This window comes from Lutra lutra, chromosome 9, assembly GCF_902655055.1.
Source record: "Lutra lutra chromosome 9, mLutLut1.2, whole genome shotgun sequence".
Classification (NCBI taxonomy): Eukaryota; Metazoa; Chordata; class Mammalia; order Carnivora; family Mustelidae; genus Lutra; species Lutra lutra.
The window spans coordinates 136,498,322-136,513,762 of NC_062286.1; the positions used below are offsets into that span (position 1 = coordinate 136,498,322).

Below are 15,441 nucleotides of genomic sequence, written 5' to 3' on the forward strand. Positions count from 1 at the left end.
ATTAGGATACAGCCTACAAAAGCAGAGCAGAAAATTGCCTTTTAGGTAGTGGTCTTGTTTTTACTCTGTAAACATAAATAAATCATCATCTGTAAATTACCTTCAGCAAAAGGAGGAGAAAAATGGGAAATCAAATTCTTGTTTTCCTAAATGGCTTTTGACTTTGCAGCACACAATATACTTTGCAGTATATTAAGAAATATACTTAATATTCCCACATAATGTTGACTAATTACATAATTCTGACAGGAATATATCAATTCCTCAAGGGAACTTATGCATTTTTAAAAACCCCATTGTATTAATCTCCCCTTGAAACACCAGAAGAAATTTCAACCCTTTTCCGTCTGGTTCCAAAATAATCCATTTGGAAAATTGAATTGTGCAATTTGCGATTGTTTTCCAAGTTGTTAATGCAAAACTCTATCGGTATCAACTTAAACTTTTAAAGTGTGCCCACTTTGTTAATTGCTGGCTGTTAAACATGTATTCCATGAATGCTATCATTTATGATAAATAACACATCTGGAGCATGGCTTTAAAGAGCCAAGTTAATTTGGCAGTCCTTTTTTGGGGGGAAATTCCTAATTGGATGGCATACTTAAAGATTTATCTGTAATTGGGGGGAGTGTTGAATATTTCTTTCCTTTGATGGAGTCATAGTACTTTGTGTTTTTGATATGCAGAAAACTAGAAACCAGGAACTGCATAGTGGCCACGAAGCTCTCAGATCTCTCCTTGTCTTCTCTCTCCTCTTGGTCTGACATTGTTGTCACTTACTGCCTGGTGGTCTGCTGGCCTCCCCAGGCCTCACCTTCACCCTCAGGCCATGCTCCTATCCTTCCCGTGCCCGCCATGTATGGGCAAGCCAGCTGCTCACAGCTGATCTCCAAGGGTTGCCCTTCTCCTCAATTCCACATGAATGGCTCTCTACCCCTACTTTAATGGGGAAGAAACAGACATAAAGGAAATATACAAGTAAAAGATATAGTATGTTGATATGACTGATAAATGCTAAGGAAGAAATTAAAGCAGGGAAAAGGGATAAGAAGTATGGAATGAGAGTTTGCAATTTCAAATAGAGTAATCAGAAATGGTGCTATTAAGAAGATAGAATGTGAGGAGCTGAAGGTAGGGCAGAAGGGAGTCATGGAGGTATCTAAAGGAAGAGTGTTTCTAGGCAAAAGAAAAGCAAGTACCAAGTGTTCCTGCTTGAGAGACTTGAAAAGACCGTCCGTATAAATGAAATGGTTTCCAGTTGAGCTTTTAGGATAAGGAAAGCAATAAATTGTGCACTGCCTTTATTTCTGTAGAGTTGTATCCCTTCGTATAATGACGCCTGGCATTGCAGTAGACTGTATTTGCAGAGAGATGTTTAGGAACACTCTGAGATCTCCCAGGAACTGTCCATTAGATGAGCAGGACGTAGATGGATACATGTGCAGTGTGCAGCTTTATTTCTTCCAGTCATGGAAGGAAATCCATTTCCCTTAGAGGAACCCAGAATCTGGGGGTGGAAAACACGAGGTTGGAATTTATCTTGAGAAAAGTGAATCAAAGTTTGTTCAGACTGATTTTCAGGCTGCGCCATCCAACATAATCAGACACTGGAGCCAAAAAGCACACCACCAGCGAGGTGGCCTTCTGTCGTTTCCTGTGTCGGTCCAGGAGCTGACCGCCTTCACCATCTGCCTTGAGTGTCTGATGAAGGAAGGTTGCCTCATTGCAGGCAGAGGATTTGACATCCCGATAAGATGGTATGCAAGTGCCAATGAAGGCTTGAGAAGCAAAGAATCACCAATATCCCTTCTCAGCAGGCACTGGAAATATAATCTGAGTGGACTCCTGTATTCACCTGTGCATGGTTTTCATAGATCCAAACTAACTATAGTGAGGAGTTGGCGGTTGGGCTAACAGTTGGCTGGTTGTCCCTGCAGAAATGCCTAGGACGAGACTGATGATGGTGTCAGGTCACAAATGGCCTGGTTCTCTTCTTATGGAAGCTACCCAGTTGTGTACAGCAGCTCAGCTATTGGCATGTCGCCGTGGAAGAGTAAGGATGAGGATGCTCGGGGCACCTGGGTGGCTCAGTGGGTTAAACCTCCTCCTTCAGCTCAGGTCATAATCTCAGGGTCCTGGGATCAAGCCCCGCATTGGGCTCTCTGCTCAGCAGGGAGCCTGCCTCCCCTCTGCTCTCTCTCTGCCTGCTTCTCTGCCTACTTGTCATTTCTGTCTGTCAAATAAATAAATAAAATTAAAAAAAAAAGGGTGAGGATGCTCAAATGTATAAGGAGTGTACGGTAGGCACTTACATGAGCTCGACAGACACAATAAATTCTTGATAGGTGAGCTTGCTCCCCTGATTAAACGCAGGAGTTACACAATTTTGAAATAATAGCTGAATAAGAATAGCAACTCTAGTAATATCTGTGATCTGTGCTTCCAGATTATTTTAATAAAAAGCAGAATGGGGGTGGGAACAGTAATAGCTCCCTCAATCAGTATTTATCTTGAATCTGGCAATCATAGAATATGGGCTTAGGGTAAGAGATCAATTATTAAGAAGAATAGTGTTTTTAAAACTTTCATTTGAAATCTAATTAACATGCAGTGTTATGTTAGTTTCAGTTGTACAATATAATGATACAGCAATTTTATACATTATTCTATCCATCGTGTGACCATCGTGATAAAAAGAATAGCATTTTGTTTCAGATGACAGTCTTCAGTGGATGCTGAGATAATGCCTGGACAGGTGGTTGGGGAACAGGACATTCACATGATACCAAAGTGTCACCCAGCTTAAATACAAATGCAGAAATTGCTATTTTATGAGAGAGAGAAGTGGTGACTACCCCCAGGTGATCAGACTGCACATCACTTAAAGAGGAGGATTCTGACATTATGTATCTTCTGATATATGATGTGATGTGAAGCCCACAACATCCCTTCCAGAGTATTCTCAACAAAAATGTTATCTGAATCTCATCAACCCTTTAGATATAGCTTCCATTCAGAAGACATGCAAGGGGTAGGAAAATTGAGGTCACCATGGAAAAACAAACCTATCTAGAACATGGAATATTCTACCTGAAAACTGACATGATCTTCTCAAAGCGATAATGTCATTTATAAAGTGTGGGGACTCTTCTTTGTTGGATATCCTGGACTGGGTGGTGGTGGAGGGACGTGGGCACAGCGCTAAAAGGCATTTGGGGGACTTTTAGGGAGCTTTGAAGATGGGTTGGTAATGACATAATACAAGGAGTTATTGCCCATTTTCTTAGTTGTGAAAATAGCATTGAGGTGATGTCGGTGATCCCTGCTATTGACAAAAACTATTTGCAAAGTTGTAGGGGTGATGTGTGTTTCTGTCTGTAATTTACTTTTAAATACTTCAACCCAAACCAAGTGTGTATGCAAGTGTGCATACACACACACACACCCTCACATGTTTAAATGTAAAGAGAGATGAAGCAAACTAAGTAAAGGTGGCAAAATGTCGATAATTGTGAATTCTAGGTGATAAAGCCCATTGTATTATTCTTTCAGCTTTTCAGTTGGAAATATTCACAGTGAAATTTTCGAAAAGAATATGATGAACATAAAGTTCACTAAGCAAAAAGCAAAGGGCAAAAGACAAAATTTTTGTTTTTAAAAAACTAAACATAAGGGGCACCTGGGTAGCTCAGTCATTAAGCATCTGCCTTCCGCTCAGGTCATTATCTCAGAGTCCTGGGATTGAACCCCATATTGGGCTCCCTGCCTAGAGGGGAGCCTGCTTCTCCCTATCCCACTCCCCTATGCCTGTGTTCCCTCTCTCACTACCTCTCTCTGTCATAAATAAGTGAAATCTTAAAATAAAAAACAAATAAATGGATGAGAAAGAATAAAAAAAAATGTCTGGGGCTACTGAGCGGCTCAGTCAGCTAAGTGTGTGACTCTTGATCTCAGCTCAAGTCATGTTCTCAGGGTCCTGAGATGGAACCCCATGTTGGGCTGTGCACTCAGCGCAGAGTCTGCTTGAGATGCTCTGTCTTCCTCTCTCTCTGCCCCTCCCCCATTAGTCTTTACATAAATAAATAATAAATAAATAAATAAAATCTTTTAAAAACAGCATAGAAAAGGACTGAACTAATTCCCAAAATGTCAATCATAGGAACTAATTTAAATTACTTTAACAGCTGTACGCAGAGACGATAGATTAGATTAGATAAAAATGTAATATTCCAACAGTATGCTTCTTAAAATCACTTATACATTTCTACCAGAGCTACATCTAAAATGAAGGCAAGCCAAAATTTTAAAAACCAAATGGTCATTCCCAAAGTGGAATACCACATAGAGACCAAAACCTCTGAGACATATCTGAGTCAACCTGGAAGGACCTCACAGAAGTGAGGTTGGATGAAAGGATGTAGACATGGAAAAATACATATGCAATGATTCCATTTATAAAAAGCTTTTTAAAAGAACTAACCACCCATGATAGAGATCAAAGTCATGATCTTATTTGTGAGCAGCTCTGACCCAGGAAGTGGTGATAGTGACAAAGTGGTGATAGTGACAAAAAAATAGTGGTGATGCGTGGTGGTTACACAGGTGTGTAGGCACGTAAAGATGCGCTGGGCTGTCTTCTCAAGATTTCGTTCCTTTACCATGTGTGTCCAGTCCACAGGACCGGTATGTAATTTCCTACTCTGGGTGTCTCAAGCAGAATTGCCGTGAGCAGGAGCCCAAGTTATAAAGCGTAGTACCGTATGTACCCACAATAAGCAAGTGGTTTCTGAAAAGCTGAGTTTTCTTCAATACTTTAAGATCCAAGTAGGAAAGATGAGTTTAGTTCAGATTATCTCCTTTTAATTTAACAAAGACTTTATTTTTACTTCGTGACACTGTGCAAGATTTCTCCTGAAAAATTAAAAAAAAAAAAACAAAACAGCTGATTTGACTACTAAGTAAAACTGATAACCAATGTCCTAGTTGATCATTATGTATTGGACTAGGCAATCTGGTCTGCTTTGTTCAAAAAGCAACATTATTGTGTAGCAAGATTTGAGAGGAAATCTCTATGAAAATTCTTGGCCAAAAGAAAATCGAACAGAGGGTCTATTAACTAACTTCTGCTGTGGCAACCATTCCAAAATCGTAGTAGCCTATAGCTGTGTGTCTTTATCTCCTGCCCTTGTTACAGGAGGGGTCTGGCTTGGCTGTGGGTGGACTGAGCACAGCTGGATTAATTTCACTCAGTTGAGATCCATCCATCTGTCTGAATGTACAGACAGATGAGATCCATCTGTCTGTACATTCAGAGATCCAGGAAGGTGGGGAACATTATGCTCATATAGTGGAAGGTTGAAGCTTAAGGAGGGTAGAACTGATCTAATTATGCATGCATTTAAAACATCTTCTTGGACAGGCCTATCAGGTTATGTTCTGTTAGCCAAAGCCAGTTGCATGGCCAAGTCCAAACTCATTAGCAAAGAATCAGAAGGACTGGGGGAGAATGGGTGCTTATGAACAAATAATTCCATAAATGGTAGAAAATGGAGATCACTACAAGGGGCAGATTTTACCTTTGGTCTTATTTTAAATTCCTCCAAATCCTACAGACAGAATTATTTTCCCAAGTCTTATCATTGCCTGATCTGTTCCAACCTCCATACTTAGAAGACACTTTATGCATCAGAGAACTCCCTATTTAGTGTTATCTTTTACCAGCAGAATTTTTAAGGAACCACTGTCTTCTGTGAATTTTTAATTGCTCCATGATAATTTCTCTCAGAAAGAAATGGCCCCAGGATGTGCAAAATCAGATTAAGCCTGACACTAAGCAGGGCTCTTGAAAGTAAACATACAGTTTCTAGAGAAAAATCAAGCATTTCAAACGTCCTGATATTGACATTTTCAGTAAGCTATGTAGATATTTCCAGACTTTTTTGATAGCTACCTGTTTTTTAGCTTCGTTTCAAGAGAAAAGTCTCTTGAGCCGGTAAGCTTAAATATATTCTAGTAAATGAAAAGCGAGGTTGAAACTGAGAGGTCACAGGTTAATTTGAAAAGGTAAGCAGACTGGTAGCAGCCTCCCAGATAAACAGAGGTTATTTTAATTGCCTAACTTGGGATCTGCTATTGTTTTAGCATGGAGAGTATATAAAAGAATAGGTAAAAAAATATTTCAAGTCTATTTATATACCATTTTTAACCACAAAATTCAACTTCTTTTCTGCTTTCCAGACTCTTCTATTAGAGATGAAAAAGTGTCTGGACCTGCCTTTAGACCTCTCTTTGGAATAGTTCTTTCGTCCTTTAAATCCTATTTCTCAGAGATATTTCAGATTTTGGTCATGAGGCTCGAAATACTTTATTGTCTTTCTCATGCAGGAAATGCAACCATGACATGGGCAAAAAAGTCAAAAGGAAAACAAGTGATGCCTTTCAGAAGGGTGACCTTTGGGATTTCAAGTGGGAACCAAGCCTTTACCAAGCTTCTGTCAACAGTCGGTTGTCATGCTTCTGCCAAGCCAATGGGAGCCATTCTGGGTGCCTCTAGGACCTTTAAGTCCATTGAGTCCCCTGCACTGTTGACTCAATAGAAAATGAGATAAAATGAAACTCAGTTTCATACTAGGATTAGATCAATAGTGGTAGGTTTATGGTATTTTTCTTAATTTTCAGTCATTTGTCATTTATTCATTAATGCTTGTTGTCACTGTAACACCTCTATTCATGTTTACTTAATCTTTTGCTTTCCATCAGCTCACTTCTCTATTGAAGTAAATTCACCATAAGAGCAGATTTTCTTACTACCCTCAGCAGAAGACCAGGACCTCTGGCCATCAACAGGAATTAGCATTTAAAAAGAAATACAATGGAAAGAATATAATGTTCCTAAGTTCTAACTACTTTTTGCTACAGAATTTTTTTTTTAATGTGGTAAAAACCACAAAGCGCAAAATCTACCCTCTGAATAACTTTTTAAGTATACAATACGGTATTGTCTACTATGTGCCCACTGTTGTACAGCAGATCTCTAGAACTTTTTCACCTTATATGATTGAAACCCTGTGCCTGTTGAACAGCTGCTTCTGGTTTCCCCCTCTCCCCATCCCCTGGCAAGCACCATTCAAATTCCTGCTTCTGATTTTCCCTACTGTGGATGGATACCTTGTATGAGTGGAATCATGTAGTATTAGTCCCTCTATGACCAGCTTATTTTGTGTAGCATGATGTCCTCCAGGTTCATCCATGTGGTCACAAATGATAAGATTTCCGTCTTTTTTTAAGGCTGAGTAATATTCTGTAGTATGCATATACCATATTTCTTAATTTATTTATCCATGGCCATTTAGGTTGTCTCCATGTCTTGGCTGTTGTGAGAAATGCTGCTATGGACATGGGCATGTATCTTTTTGAGATCCTGTTTTTATATATATTTATATATACGGTATACTCAGAAGTGAGATTGCTTGATCATGTGGTAGTTCTATTTTTAATTTTTCGAGGAACCTCAATCCTGTTTTCCATAGTGGCTACACCAATTTACATTCCTGCCGACAATTCACAAAACTTCCAATTTCCTTTCTGGTTTTTTGTTTGTTTCGTTTTGTTTTTCTTTAAAATCATGGCCATCCTCACATGGGAGAGGTGATATCTCACTGTGGTTTTGATTTGCATTGCCCTGAGGATTAGTGATGTTTAGCAACTTTTTATATACCTGTTGGTAATTTCTAGGTCTTCGGGAAAATGTCTGTTCAGGTCTTTTGCTCATTTTTTTAAATTGGGTTGCTTTTTAGCTATTGAGTTGTAAGGGTATTAAGCCCTTATCGGATATGTGGTTTGCACATATTTTCACCCATTCCTTAGGTTGCTATTCATTCTGTTGATTGTTTTCTTTGCTGCACAGAAGTTTTTTGTTGTTGTTGTTGTTTTGTCCCATTTGTCAAATTTTCAATGTTGTTGCCTGTGCTTTTGTGCCATATCTGGTAAGTCATTGCCAAGGCCAGTGTTATGACATTTTTTTTCTTCTATGTCTTCTTTAGGAGTTTATACTCTGAAGACAGGCATTTAAGTCTTTAATCAATTTTGAGTTGATTTTTATGTAAGATGAGGACCCAACCACATGTGTTCACCTGTGGATATGCAGTTTCCCAATTCCGTTTGTTGAAGAAACTCTTCCTTTTCCTGTTGTGGGTTCCTGGCATAGATGCAGCAGCTGAGCTCCTTATTTTTTTCCATCAGTCTGTATGTCTGTCTTTGTGCTGGTTCCATCCTGTTTTGGTTACTGTAGCTTTGTAATATGTTTTGAAGTTCAGGAAGTGTGAAGCCTTCAGTTTCATTCTTTCTCAAGATCATTTGAATATGTATTCAGTGTCCTTTGTGGTTCCGTATAAGTTGTAGGATGGCCTTTTTATACCTGCAAATAACGCAGCAGGATTTTGAAAGAGATTGCATTGAATCTGTAGGTAACTTTAAGTAGTATGGAAATTTTATCTTATTTACTTATTTTTTTAAGATTTTTAAATTTATTTTAGAGAGAGAATGTGTGTGTTAGCACAGGGCTCGGAGAAGCAGAAGGAGAGGGAGAGAGAAAAATCTCAAGCAGACTCCTTGCCAAGCAGGGAACCTGACCCTGGGCTTGATCTCATGACCTGAGCTGAAATCAAGAGTCAGACACTTAACTGACTGAGCCACTCAGGCAGGTGCCCCAAATGTGGACATTTTAACCATATTAAGTCTTTCACTGCATGAACTAGGGATGTCTTCTCACTTATTTATACCTTATTTAACTTTTTTCAGCACTGTTTCATAGTTTTCAGTGCATAATTTTTTTCTTCCTTGGTTACATTTATTCATAAGTAGTTTATTCTTTTTAACATTATTGTAAATGGGATTGTTTTCTTAATTTCCTTTTAAGATTGTTCAGTATCTAGAAACACGATTGATTTTTGTGTGTGCATTTCGCATCCTACTACTCTACTGAATTCATTTGTTACTTCTAACAGGTGTGTGTGTACGTGAGAGAGAGAGCAAGAGAGAGAGACAGAGCTTTAGGATTTTCTACATGTAAGATTATGTCATCTGCAAACAGAGATAATTTTACTTCTTCCTTTCCAATCTGGATGCATATAATTAAAAAAACAATAATACAAAGAAACAAACAGTAGAAACCTACCCAGACCCTTCATCCTCCTCACTAATATACATACAAGGATATGTATGTATGCAAGCATGCATGTATAAACATTATTTTTTATAGAAATGGAAATAAACGGGTGCCTGGGAGGCTCAGATGGTTAAGCATCTTCCTTCAGCTCAGATTATGCTCCCAGGGTCTTGGGATCGAGTCCTGCATCAGAATCCCTGCTCCGTGAGAGGCCTGCTTCTCCCTCTGCCTCTCTCTTTCTCTGTCTCTCATGAATAAATAAATAGTCTTAAAAAAAAAAAAAAGGAATTGGGAATAAACCATGTCAACCATGGTGGTTTTTTTAAAAACTATTTCTGTTTTGAATATGATGTTTTAACATTTTATATTTGAAATTATAGTTTGGCTTCAGTTGAAGTAAAGTGTGCTGTAAGGATTTTGCTTGTGATGCTCTAACAATGAGTGTGGCTTCAAAGGAATACATAAATCCCAGTAATGGATTAAGCCCTTGCTTTGTTCAGATATGCAGGGACTAATTCCAGGTAGCCGAGTACTAAGACAACATTCTCATCCCAAACATGCAATTCTCTTATTCATGCATTGTTTTCCTCTGACCGGATAATTTCAAAGGACTTGTCTTCAAGTTTTCTGGTTCTTTCTTCCGTTTGATCAGATCTGTTCTGAACCCTGCTAGTGACTTTTCAATTCAGCTATTGTTCAGCTCAAGACTGGTTCTTTCCCTGTACAAAACCAGTCCAAAAAGTCTGAGAGACCGGCTGTTTTTTCAAATATGCAGATCCCAACCTAAACTTACAAAGGACATGAAGAAACAGGAAACATAGCGCAAAGTAACAAATCTTTAGAAAATGACCCTAAAGAAATGGAAGTATAGGGGCACCTGGGTGGCTCAGTGGGTTAAGCCTCTGCCTTCGGCTCAGGTCATGATCTCAGGGTCCTGGAATCGAGCCCCGCATCGGGCTCTCTGCTCAGCAGGGAGCCTGCTTCCCCCTCTCTCTCTCTGCCTGCCTCTCTGCCTACTTGTGATCTGTCTCTCTGTCAAATAAAATAAAATAAAATAAAATCTTTAAAAAAAAAAAAAAAGAAATGGAAGTATATGAATTACCTGAAAAAGAATTTGAGATCATCATCATAAAGATGCCTCAGTGAGCTTAGGAAAGCAAATGGTGGCCAGATTAAAAGGGGGAGGAATGGAAATCTTTGGAATATTGATCTCTTTAGGTCCCCTGACTTTGCATGAGCTGCACAGCCTTATGGGGAAGGTGGGTGGGGAGATGCCAGGGGGGAGGTACTGCAGAGAATGCTTATCCTTGAGTGCACATGTCAAGGGTAGGAGGACAAATGTTCTAACATATAAGATACTTCATCCTTGCCAAACAAGTAAATTTCTTCCTCAGAATCTTTGCACTTTCTGTTACTTCTTCCTGGAGTGGCTGGGCCCAGTATTCATATGATTCAGTTCTTCAGATCTTTTGGGTCTCTGCTCATATGCTCCCTTCTCTGAAAGGACATCCTTATCCCCTTTCGTAAAATAGGAGACTTCTCCTCTTGGAGCCCACACAAAATCCTTTTTCAAATCTTTGCTTGTCCTTATAGCACTTCCCTATCCCTGCCTGGTGAAATGGTTCTTTGCTTATTTCCTCCCTTTAAATAAGAATAAACAAAAAATAAATAAATATTAATATACAATGAGTTTTAAAAATTTGATGAATGAATGGGTTCCAAGAAGATTCTTGAAGAGGCAATGTGGTTCTCCTACAACTGTTTAAGGCACTCCCTCCTTGATGCTGTTACACCTTGAAGAAATTTTTACCTCTTATTTGTGAATCTCTACACAAAAATGACATAATTCATATAGAGTTTAGGGTGTGTCTTTTCTCTTACACTGTGAAAGAAAAATAAAATTTCTGACTACAGAGTCTCAGGAGGGACTTTTCCTAAAATGTTTTGAGACATAAGGAAAAGACAAATTCAAACTGAAGGTGACCTGAAGGTATTGCCTCTCCTTGGTCCTGAATGCCCGTCTTCTTTGAGGTCACATTGAGGGTCCAATGCAGTCACTTTTGATGATCAGATATGCTTATTAGCTCCCATTTAAAAATAATACTCAGGGGTGCCTGAGTGGCTCAGTGGGTTAAGCCTCTGCCTTCGGCTCAGGTCATGATCCCAGAGTCTTGGGATCGAGCCCCATATCTGGCTGTCTGCTCAGCAGGGAGCCTGCTTCCCCCTCTGCCTGCCTCTCTGCCTACTTGTGATCTCTCTCTGTCAAAGAAATAAATAAAACTTTTAAAAAAGTAAAAAAAAAATAACATTCATATTATACAAGAACCTGAGACCTTATCAAAATCTATGTTTGGTTCAAAAGTGATTCTTTAGGGGCAAATTATGTCTTTGTAAAAAGAATATTAAAGGGGGGCCTGGGTGTCTCAGTTGGTTAAGCATCTGCCTTCATCTCAGGTCATGATCACAGGGTCCTGGGATTGAGTCCTGCACCAGGATCCTTGCTCAGTGGGGACCCTGCTTCTCCCTCTGCCTGCTGCTCCCCCTGCTTGTCCTCTCTTCTCTCTCTGACAAGTAAATAAAGTCTTTTTTTAAAAAGGGTATATTAGGGGCACCTGGGTGGCTCAGTGGGTTAAGCCTCTGCCTTCGGCTCAGGTCATGATCCCAGGGTCCTGGGATCGAACCCCGCATTGGGCTCTCTGCTCAGCGGGGAGTTTGTTTTCCTTCCTCTCTCTCTCTGCCTGCCTCTCTGCCTACTTGTGATTTCTGTCAAATAAATAAATAAAAATCTTTAAAAAAGGGGGGGAATATTAAAAAAAAATACATTCTGCTTTTATGTCTTATACAGGTTTTAAAGTGACTTGTAAATATACCTGCAAATGTTCTTATAATTTTCACTCTAGCATGTATTTTGAGGAAGGCTCTGTTAATGGACTAGCGCAGACTGCAATTCTTTTGAAAGTAAAGAGTGTGTATGTGGGTGGTGGGGGGAGGGATGTGTGCAAGCACGCGCTCATTGAGATGTGATTCTGAACTGTTACCTTAGACCCTCCTAGTCCTTTGACACAACAGACATAATCCTGCCTACTCTGTGAACACTCACCTCCCCCGAGCTGGGGGTGTTGGGTTGCTTATAATCTAAACCAATTTTCCAAATGGGTAATTGTGTTCTGACTCATGCAATTCTTCCTACATTTTCTGACCCTTTTGGGTGACATTCCTTCCTCGTTACCTTTAATGGATGTGTAATGAAATGACATATTTCAAAATCATCGCTGTGCCTCAGGTTAGGGTGGACTGCTTTTATATAATGTCTCAGTAGAGGGTTCAGAATAAAGGCTGGGGCACTCACGCATTGCTTCACCCGTGCCCCTCCCCTCCACCCCACACCAGTGAAAAGAAAGAAGTCCTCAAATATGAGATGACCTCCCTGGCTAAAGATTCTCTGGGCTGAAAGTATTTAGGGTCAGTCTTTAGTATTTCAGATGGGTGAAGAACACAGCTATTAGGGTCAGGTTGCCTCATTCAGAGCTTGGTTCTGCCATTTTTTGGCTGTGCCCTTGAGCTCATGACCTTGACCTTTCTCATCTACAGCTTCTTCAGCTGGAAAATAACTGATAATATTATCTATCTTGCACAATGTTTATGAAGTTCGAATGAGACACATCATGTAAGACTGGTCTAAGCACAGTGTGTGATAAACGGTGCAGGCTCGATTAATGTTGACTCTCAGATGATTATCATTGATTCAGCCCATCAGTAAGTCATTGATAGGTGACTCACGTCTAGGTGGGTGCTGGAGAGATCGATGGATTAATTACGATAACAGATAATAGAACAAAGCTTCGTACAGCATACATGGGAGCAGAGAGAAGGCAATGAGTAATTCACACTGAGGTCAGGGCAAGTTTCCCCAAGGAAGTGGGCCTTGAAGGAAAAGTGAAATATCCCTGGAGAAAGAGGCATTCACTTTGGAGAGGCTCCATGCAAGTAAGTTTGTGGGTGTGTTTGGTCTTTGGTTCATCAATCCACATATATTCATTGAGTTCTCACTATGTGGCAAGCACCATGTTAGATTCAGGGACACTGTAGTGAGCAAAAACTTAGGGAATTTTCATTCTAGAGGCAAGACAGGCACAAAACCACAGCCCATGTGGCTGTCAGAGGACCTTGAGGGCAAAGATGTCATTAGAAGATAGAGCTTGGAGACTCTGATTAGATGGAGGGATAGGGGGCATCCAGTAGGGCTCTGGGTAAGTGAGACTTGAGCTAAGACCCATAAGGTGGGCACAAGTGAAGTAAGGAGAGCGTAAGGAAGGCTCTGTGCCAGGAGAATCGTGGTGCCTGCTGAGGCCTGAACAAAAGCCAGTTTTGGCTGGAACTTATGACTCATCCAGAAGGTTTAAGGGAGGAGGCTGGTAAGATAGCTGCAGGGAAGACCACAGAGGGCCTTGATGGTTACCCTAGGGCTTGGCTTCTTGTTCCAGGGCAATGAGAAGTCACCAAACTGTTGTTTTATGCACAGAAATGCTGGTATCAGACTTGTGTTTGAAAAGATCATCTGGATGCCGTGTGTTTATAGTGAATTATGAGGTTACATGGAAGTGGAGACACCAGTAAGTAGTTGAGGCTATTAGTACTTCTATTGGGGTATTGGCACAAAAATACATAGACAACGAGTAAACAGTTGCAGGACACCTGGGTGGCTCAGTCAGTTAAGCGTCTGGCTCTTAATTTCAGTTCAGGTCATGATCTCAGGATCGTGAGATCGAGCCCCACGCCAGGCTCCACACTTAGCGCAGAGTCTGCTCCAAATTCTTTCTCTCCTCTGCCCCTTCCCCTGCTCACAGTCTCTCTCTCTCTAAAATAAATAAATACATAAATAAAATATTCAAAAAAAATCAACAGTTATATCTGGTAAACTCTGAGGGATTTGGAGTAGCTGGAGAATAAAGTCAGCGGTGTTGAGCTGTTAAAGCTACCTACTGAAGTAGGTAGTGCTGTAGCCAGCTTTGGGGGAATACTGATGTCTTAGTCCATTTGGGCTGCCATAAAAAATACCATAAACCATTAAACCACAGCAATGTAATTCTCACAGTTCTAGAGTCTGAGAAGTCCAAGTTCAAGGCACTGGCAGATATGATGTCTGGTGAGAACTTGCTTTCTGGTTCATGGAAGGCATCGTCTTGCTGTGTCCTCACATGGTGAAGGCAAGAGGGATTTCTCTGGGGTCTCTTTTATAAGGACACTAATCCTGTTCAGTAGGGCTCCACCCTCCAGACCTATCACCCTCCAAAGGTCCCATCTTTTAATACTGTCTCCTTGAAGGGTAGGATTTCAACATGTGAATTTTGGGAGCCACAAACATTTGGTCAGTAGCAACTGTTAAGATATTTTATGCCAAGAAATTTGCATTTATACTATAAAGAGAGCCGATGGAGGTTAGGAAGTAGGGAATGAAATAATCAAGTTATTTCATGTGTGGAGAATGTTGGCTTCTCCCCCCCCCCGCCCCCAACTTCTTGAGACAAGCATTCCTTATATGTGGAATAAGATGAGAGAGCGTACTGAAGCCAAAGGCCGATGGGCGATATCTTCTTTTCTATAACACAAATAAGGGGAGGTCAAACTTGTTAACGTGCATTATTTATCTTGTAAGTACCCTGAGGCCACCCACGCCTTCTCTCAGGCAGCCGGTCATCACAGCCCTTGAACACAGCCGGGAATCTGGATGTAACTGAAGGAGGGGCAGCCATTTTGGAAACACAATAAGCCAATACCCTTGGTGGGAGGGGGGTGGTTTATAAAAGTGTTAAACATTATGAAAGTTTGTAAGGGACCAAGCACCTGTGGGAGAGAGGAAGGAAGGGGAGCATGTGTGATGGGGAAGGCTTTCCCTATTGATAAGAAAAAGGTGATACTTTGTAGGGTAGCATGCAGACTGTAACAGAGGCCCTGTGAACTATTGAGGAGCTCGGAGTAAGCGAGAGAGACTGGGGGAGCATGGAACAAAACCACTGTCTTGTCTTGGAATATAAGACTTGAACCCCGAGTAGAGGGGCATTTTGGGGACTACTGACATTCCATTCCTGATTATCGAAGAGTGACAAGACTCAGTTATGAATTGGACCACCATTCCCTTCCTCCCACGGGGTGGACGGGTATAAGTTACCTTCACGGGGGGTACCGCAAGGGGTTGGAGTATTGGAAAGGCTTTCCACAGAGATGGGGATATAGTTCCGAGAACTATTCATTAGGGAGAATCTTCGGGGAGATAA

The 15,441-nt window shown here is 40.6% G+C and overlaps 1 protein-coding gene across 4 annotated transcripts in view; it reads left to right on the forward strand.

The window, feature by feature from the left end:
* Positions 1-15,441, forward strand: part of DOK5 (docking protein 5) — a 156,581-nt gene that overhangs the window by 85,283 nt on the left and 55,857 nt on the right. The window lies entirely within an intron of this gene.